Below are 8278 nucleotides of genomic sequence, written 5' to 3' on the forward strand. Positions count from 1 at the left end.
CAAGACTCTTGTGAAAGGTTCCTCAGATGCTGGAATAGGTATTAAAGGAGCAGGATTTATTACAGCCTGTGGCTTTCCGATTAGCTGACATGTATGACGCGTCTGGCAAAATTCAGCTACAGAGCTGAAAATGTGTTGCTGGAAAAGCGCAGCAGGTCAGGCAGCATCCAGGGAACAGGAGAATCGACGTTTTGGGCATAAGCCCTTCTTCAGGAATCATTCCTGAAGAAGGGCTAATGCCCAATCACTGCTGGAGATCACACATGGACAATGGTCACTCAGGTTGGGGACTGGAAAGCTCTGGTGTCATATAACAGAAGACACACTTCAGGGAGAAACAGGAATCTATTTTAGAAACAGCAAGATAGCACTGCCCATTCTACACCTGCACGAGCTAATCCTACAGGGTTAACATCACAGACTGCTCTGACAATCAGAAACTAAAACTACAACAATCAGAGCACCTTTGTTCTCCAATATCTACCTAGACACCGGTATGACCAGTTGTTAACTGCCCTGGTTAACAATGGCACATCTCATGGTACACAATGGATATTATAAACCTGTGCTCAGTGACGTGCAAGGTTGCACTGTTACATACTCCTGGAAACGGGAGGGAGCTGTTCAACACAAACTGTATCATTTACACTTTCCGTTAATCACCAGAATACAGGCCTCAGGGAAAGTAATGCCAATTCCTACTGTATCCACCAAACCAAGTGGCTCCAAATAAAGGACAGTGAACACTCTGCCTTTCTTACACACCTCTATTGGCGAACCACACTCCCAAATCAGCTGACTCTCAATTCCTGCCCTTCAGAGATCGAATCATACCGAGCACAAAGGAAAATGTTTGGAGCCAATTATCGCAGCCCCAGCTGCGGAGATGGTATGGTCACTGGACTAGTCATCCAAAGACCCAGTCTATGGAGATACAGGTTCAAATCCCATCATGGCTATAGGTACTATTTCAACTTCCAAATTGATAAATATGGAATTAGGTCTCATCATACTGCCATGAATGTATAATCGATTCTTGTAAAAATGTATGTTTCAATTGATATTTCTTGTGTTTTGTGTGATTGATTAATAGTTTACTATTAGTTGGTTAATTGAATAAGATGACAGAAGTACTAGAAATTATTTAACTCACAAATTTATATAAATTAATTAAATAAGTAGAGATGGCCAGGCAGGTGATGTGCTGTAGCTGTGTGATGTGGGAGCTGGCTGATCCCCTTGTGAAGGGCAGTGACCACATCTGCAGCAAGTGTTGGTTGCTGGAAAAACTCCAGATTGGAATTGATGATCTGGAATCTGAGCTTCAAACTCTGCGGCACATCCAGGAGGGGGGAGAGTAACCTGGACGCTGTGTTTCAGGAGGCAGTCACAACCAGTAGATGAAGTAATTCAAATTCAGTCAGTGATCAGGGACAACAGGGTGTGACTGTGAGGCAGGTGGGGGGATTCTGAGTTCAGGAGTGGAGGAGCCTCAGCCCTCGACTTTGTCCAACAGGGATGAGATTATTGCTCCCTGTATGGATGAGGAAAAGGGCTGTGGACAGGATGAGCCAGCTGACCATGGCACCATGGTGCAGAAGGCCATTCAACAGAAGCTGGCGAGGGGGGGGAAGCAAGAAGACAAGCAGTTGTTATAGGGGATTCTATAATTAGAGGGACAGATAGTATCCTTTGCGAGCCAGGACATCTCCGAATGGCTTGAAAGGATACTGGAGCGGGAGGGGGAGGATCCAGTTGTTGTGGTCCATGTTGGCACAAACAACATAGGCAAGGCTAGGAAAGAGGACCTGTTTGGGGAGTATCAAGCACTAGGAAGGAAATTGAAGAACAGGTCCTTGAGGGTCATAACTTCTGGATTACTGCCAAAACACTTGCTAATTGGCACAGGGATAAGAAAATTAGGGAAACAATCACATGGTTAAGAGATTGGTGTGGGAAAAAGGGATTCCATTTCATGGGACACTGGCATCAGTTTTGGAACTGGGGCGATCTGTACCGATGGGACGGTCTCCACCTGAACCGATCTGGATCCAGTGTTCTGGCGAAAAGGATAAATAGGTTGGTCACTAGGACTTTAAACTTGTGCGTCAGGGAGGGAAGGGAAAGGGAAAGCAACAGGGAATATGGAGTCAAGTAGAAAGATGAGCAGCAGGTTGGCATGTGTGCACGGTAAAAGGTCAAGGCAGACTAGGAATGAAGCAAAAAGGAAGGATAGGTTAGGATACACTAGTAGAGGTGATGGAAATCATGAGAATAAGAAAATAAGCATTAAGGTGCTTTACCTGAATGCTCGTAGTATTCGTAACAAAGTAGATGAATAACAGCACAAATCATCACAAATGATTATGATGTGGTAGGCATCACAGAGACATGGTTGTGGGGGTTCAGGGCTGGCAGTTAAACATCCAAGGATTTACAACTTATTGAAAAGACAGGTGGGCAGAGGGGGTGGGGTTGCCCTGTTAGTTAAGAACGAAATTAAATCTATGGTATTAAATGATATAGGGTCAGATAATGTGAAGTCTGTGTGGGTGGAGTTGAGGAACCACAAAGACAAAAAAACCATAATGTGAGTTACATACAGACCTCCCAGGACAGGGGTGCAAGATGTACCAGGAAATACATAGGATATGTCAGATAGTTAAGGTCACGGTGATCATGGGGGACTTCAATTTGCAAATGGACTGGGTGAATTATATTGCAGGTGAATCCAGAGAAAGGGAATTCATGGAATGCTTAAGGATGGCTTTTTGGAACAGCTTGTGATGGAGCCCATCACAGGGCTATTCTGGACTTAGTGTTATGCAACGAGCTAGACTTTATAAAAGATCATAAAGTCAGCGAACACTTAGGTGGCAGTGATCATAATATGGTAGAGTTCAGTCTGCAGTTTGAAAGAGAGAAGGCAAAATTGGATGTAATGGTGTTACAGTTAAATAAAGGTAATTACAGGGGCATGAGAGAGGAGCTGACGAAGATCAACGGGAAGCAGAGCCTCGTGGGCAACAATGGCAGGAGTTTCTGGGTGTAATGGAGGACACAGTACAGAGGTTCACCCCAAAGAAAAGAAAGATTACCTGGGGAGGGATTAGACAGCCATGGCTGACAAAGGAACTCAGGAAATCTATCACAGAAAAAGAGAGAGCCTATAAAGTGGCCAAGAGCACTGGGAAATCAGAAGATTGGGAAAATTACAAAAACAAACAGAGGATAACAAAGAGAGAAATAAGGAAGGAGAGGATCAAATATGAAGGTAAGCTAGCCAGTAATATTAGAAATGATAGTAAAAGTTTCTTTCAATGCGTAAGAAACAAATGAGAGGCAAAAATAGAGATTGGGGCATTCCCCAAATTGATGCAGAGGGAAGGCTAGTGATGGGAGATAAGGAAATAGCTGGAGAACTTAATAAATACTTTGTGTCAGTCTTCACAGCGGAAGACATGAATAATATCCCAACAATTAAGGAGAGTCAAGGGGCAGAATTGAGTATGGTAGCCATACAAAAGAGAAAGTACTTGAAACGCTGAAAGGTCTAAAAATTGATAAATCTCCTGGCCCCAATGGGCGACATCCTAGAGTCCTGAGGGAGGTGGCTGAGGAAATAGCGGAGGCGTTGGGTGTAATCTTTCAAAAATCACTGGAGTCAGGGAAAGTCCCAGATGAGTGGAAGATCGCTGTTGTAACCCTCTTGTTCAAGAAAGGATCAAGACAAAAGATGGAAAATTATAGGCAGATTAGCCTAACCTTGGTTGTCGGTAAATTCCAGAATCCATTGTTAAGGATGAGATTTCTAAATTCTTGGAAGTGCAGGGTCAGATTAGAATAAGTCAGCATGGATTTAGTAAGGGGAGGTCGTGCCTGACAAACCTGTTGGAGTTCTTTGAAGAGGTGACAAGTAGGTTAGACCAGGGAAACCCAGTGGATGTTATCTACAGACGGGAGGTGGAAGACCTGGAAAAATGGTGCACTGAGAACAACCTAGCTCTGAATGTTGGCAAAACCAAGGAACTCATTATTGACTTTCGGCGGGATGTTACTCATGCCCCCTTACACATTAACAGCTCAGAGGTGGAATGAGTGGAGAGTGTCAAGCTCCTGGGAGAGGTCATCCACAAGACTTCCAAAAGGCTTTTGATAAGGTGCCTCACAGGAGGCTGCTGAGTAAGTGAGGGCCCATAGTGTTCAAGGTGAGCTACTGGCATGGATTGAGGATTGGCTGTCTGACAGAAGGCAGAGATTTGGGATAAAAGGTTCTTTTTCGGAATGACAGCTAGTGACAAGTGGTGTCCCGCAGGGTTCAGTGTTGGGGCTGTAGCTGTTCACTTTACATATTAATGATCTGGATGAAGGGACTAGGGGCATTCTGGTGAAGATCACTGATGATATGAAGTTAGGTGGACAGGCAGGTGGTACTGAGGAGGAGGGGAGGCTGCAGAAGGATCTAGACAGTTTGGGAGAGTGGTCCAAGAAATGGCCGATGAAATTCAATGCGAGCAAATGCGAGGTCTTGCACTTTGGAAAAAAAAAATACAGGCATGGACTACTTTCTAAACGGTGAGAAAATTCATAAAGCCAAAGTACAAAGGAATCTGGGAATGCTAGTCGAGGATTCTATAAGTCTGTGGTTAAGAAAACAAATGTAATGTTGTCATTTATCTCAAGAGGATTGGAATGTAAAAGCAGTGAGATGGTATTGAGACATTATAAAGCTCTAGTTAGGCCCCATTTGGAATACTGTGTCCAGTTTTGGTCTCCACACCTCAGGAAGGACATACTGGCACTGCATGTCCAGCGGAGATTCACATGGATGATCCCTGGAATGGTAGGCCTAACATACGATGAATGGCTGAGGATCCTGGGATTGTATTCATTAGAGATTAGAAGGTTGAGGGGAGATCTAATAGAAACTTACAAGATAATGCATGGCTTAGAAAGGGTGGATGCTGGGAAATTGTTTCTGTCAGGCAGGGATTCTAGGACCAGTGGGCACAGCCTTAGAATTAAAGGGGGTCAATTTTGAACAGATATGAGGAGACATTTCTTCAGCCAGAGAGTGGTGGACCTGTGGAATTCATTGCCATGGAGCACAGTGGAGGCCGGGACGTTAAATGTCTTCAAGGCAGAGATTGATACATTCTTAATCTCGCCAGTAATTAAGGGATATGGGGAGATTGCGAGTAAGTGGCATTGAAAAGTCCATCAGCCATGATTGAATGGCGGAGTGGACTCGATGGGCCAAATGGTCTTACTTTCACTCCTATTTCTTATGGTCTCATGGTCTTATAGATGACCTCTCCCAGGAGCTTGACACTCTCCACTCATTCCACCTCTGAGCTGTTAATGTGTAAGGGGGCATGAGTAACATCCCACCGAAAGTCAATAATAAGTTCCTTGGTTTTGCCAACATTCAGAGCTAGGTTGTTCTCAGTGCACCATTTTTCCAGGTCTTCCACCTCCCGTCTGTAGTCTGTTTCACCACCATCTGAGATTCGACCGATTATGGTGGTGTCATCAGCGAACTTGTAAATGGCATTGGTCTGGTATTTGGCAACGCAGTCATGGGTATACAGTGAGTACAGTAGGGGGCTGAGTACACACCCCTGGGGAGCTCCGATGTTGAGTGTTAGTGAGGATGAAATATTGTTCCCAATCTTCGCTGATTGTGGCCTGTGGGTCAGGAAACTGAGGATCCAGTTGCAGAGAGTGGGGCTTAGTCCGAGATCACTATGTTTAGTAATCCGGCTTGAGGGGATAATAGTATTGAAGGCTGAACTGTAGTCAATGAGTAGGATACTTACATAGTTGTCCTTGGTGTCAAGATGTTCTAGGGAGGAGTGAAGGGCCAGTGATATGGCATCTGACGTGGATTGATTGGTCTGATAGGCAAATTTAGAGTGGGTCAAGAGTAGTGGGGAGGCTGGAGTTGATTAATGCTATGACCAGCCTTTCAAAGCACTACATGACCACTGAAGTTAGGGCCACTGGAGGGTAGTCATTTAGACATGCTGCATGGGCTCAGGGATAATGTTGGCCCTCTTGAAACAGGCAGGGACAGCGGCCTGCTGCAGGGAGAGGTTGAAGCTGTCTTAGAGGACCCCTGCCAGTTGATCTGTGCATGCTCTGAGTGCACGGCCTGGTACTCCGTCTGGTCCCATCGCTTTCCTTGGAGTCACACGAAGGAAAACTGATCTGACCTCTGATGCAGTGACTGTTGGGAAAGCTTCATCAGGACTTGTCGGAATAGGTGTTACCTCTCCGCTGAAATTCTGCTCAAAGCGAGAGTAGAAAGCATTGAGACGATCTGGGAGGGATGTGTCATCGTCTGCTATCTAGTCGCCGGGTGTCTGTCTGGGTCTCTAGTTGGATCGGTATTGGTCCTTGGCTGTCTTAATGGCTCTGCAATGGTCATCTTGGATTCCTTATATGTGATGGGTCTCCTGATCTGAAGGCCTCACGCCTGGTTTTTAGCAGGTTCTGTATGTGCTGATTTATCCAGGGTTTCCTACAGGGAAACACCCGGGTTGACTTCCTCGGTATGCAGACCTCCACAGACTTGCTGCTAAGTCTGTGACAGTGGTGGCATACTTGTCCAATGTACCTGGGCACGGTCCAATCAGTCGATTCCAGACAGCACCGGGAGTTGATCCTCTGCCTCTCCGGCCAGCACTGTAATACCACACAGAATGCATTCACTCTCCTTTTCTGTAAATGCCTTTTGATCCAACTGCTTTTAGTTCTCATCTTTCTGCTGTAACTCAATAAGCTTAGCAGAGCTAAAGATACTTGCATGTTTACCTTTTTGCTTCGTGACAAATGACACCGTGCAGGAGACATCAACAAAACAGACTTGCAAAAACCCGACACATCCCACACACCCTGATTCTATGGACTACCCAAAGTTCACAAAGCAGGAGACCACCCCCCCCGCCCTCCCTCAGACCTATGACATCACTCCCAGGGACAGCTATCTACAGGTGAGCCAAGGAGTTGCAAACAAGACTGGTACACCTCATCGAATTCTCCAACCGTTCCATTCAGTCCTCCATTAACATCATCAGAAACACCACAATAGAGGAGGACAAAATAATGGAGCAACACTCTTTACATCTATATACATCCACCTAATCGAGAATACCATTGTCACAATATTGGATGAAGTAGCTACTAGGAGACCACCAGCATCATCAACGAGAAGAGCATATTAAAATTACTAGACCTATGCCTCACTACGCGCTTTACGTTCAATGGACAAGTTGTCAAACAAATTAACAACACACCAATGGGATCCTCGATACCAGGACTGATAGCAGAAGCAGTAATGCAATGTTTAAAATGGACAGCCCTCCCCACACCCCAAATCTGGGTCTGCTGTGTAGATGATACCTTTGTCATCACTAAATGTACACAACTGGAAGAAACCCATCGCCACATCAATAACATCCTCACCAGAATAAAGTTCACCAAAGAAGAGGAAAACAACAGCAGACACCCCATCCCTGGATGTTTTAATGTAGCACATACCTACCGGTGAACTCCAAATCAGTGTGTACAGGAAGAAAACCCATCCTGACCAGATACTGAACTATAACAGCAACCACCTCAGCACCCACAAACAGAGCCGCACTAGGAGACTATCTAACTGGGCAAGGACACACTGCAGTAACCCAGAACTGTAGAAAGCACAACCAGAACGCCTGTTCAAGAGATTTACACAAAACAGCCATCCCAAGAGCACTATCCTCCAATACTTAAGCAACAAGCCGAGAGAAGAAAACACCACATGACCAAACACACTGGCGACCATACTGGACATCAAAGAAATATGAGAAATGACTAGCCGTCTTAGTGGCCCACAAACCAACAAATACCTTTCACCATTTCCTCACAAAGGTTAAAGATTACAACAGGATCTGGACCAGATGGGCCAGTGGGCTGAGAAGTGGCAGATGGAGTTTAATTTAGTTAATGGTAAGGTCCTAGGGAGTGTTGCTGAACAAAGAGACCATGGAGTGCAGGTTCATAGCTCTTTGAAAGTGGAGTAACAGGTAGATAAGAAAGTGAAGAAGGCGTTTGGTATGCTTTCCTTTATTGGTCAGAGTATTGAATCCAGGAGTTGGGAGGTCATGTTGCGGCTGTACAGGACATTGGTTAGGCCACTGTTGGAATATTGCATGCAATTCTGGTCTCCTTCCTATCGGAAGGAAGATGTGAAACTTGAAAGGGTTCAGAAAAGATTTACAAGGATGTTGCCAGGGTT

This window comes from Chiloscyllium plagiosum, chromosome 3 (genome assembly GCF_004010195.1).
Source record: "Chiloscyllium plagiosum isolate BGI_BamShark_2017 chromosome 3, ASM401019v2, whole genome shotgun sequence".
Lineage (NCBI taxonomy): Eukaryota > Metazoa > Chordata > Chondrichthyes > Orectolobiformes > Hemiscylliidae > Chiloscyllium > Chiloscyllium plagiosum.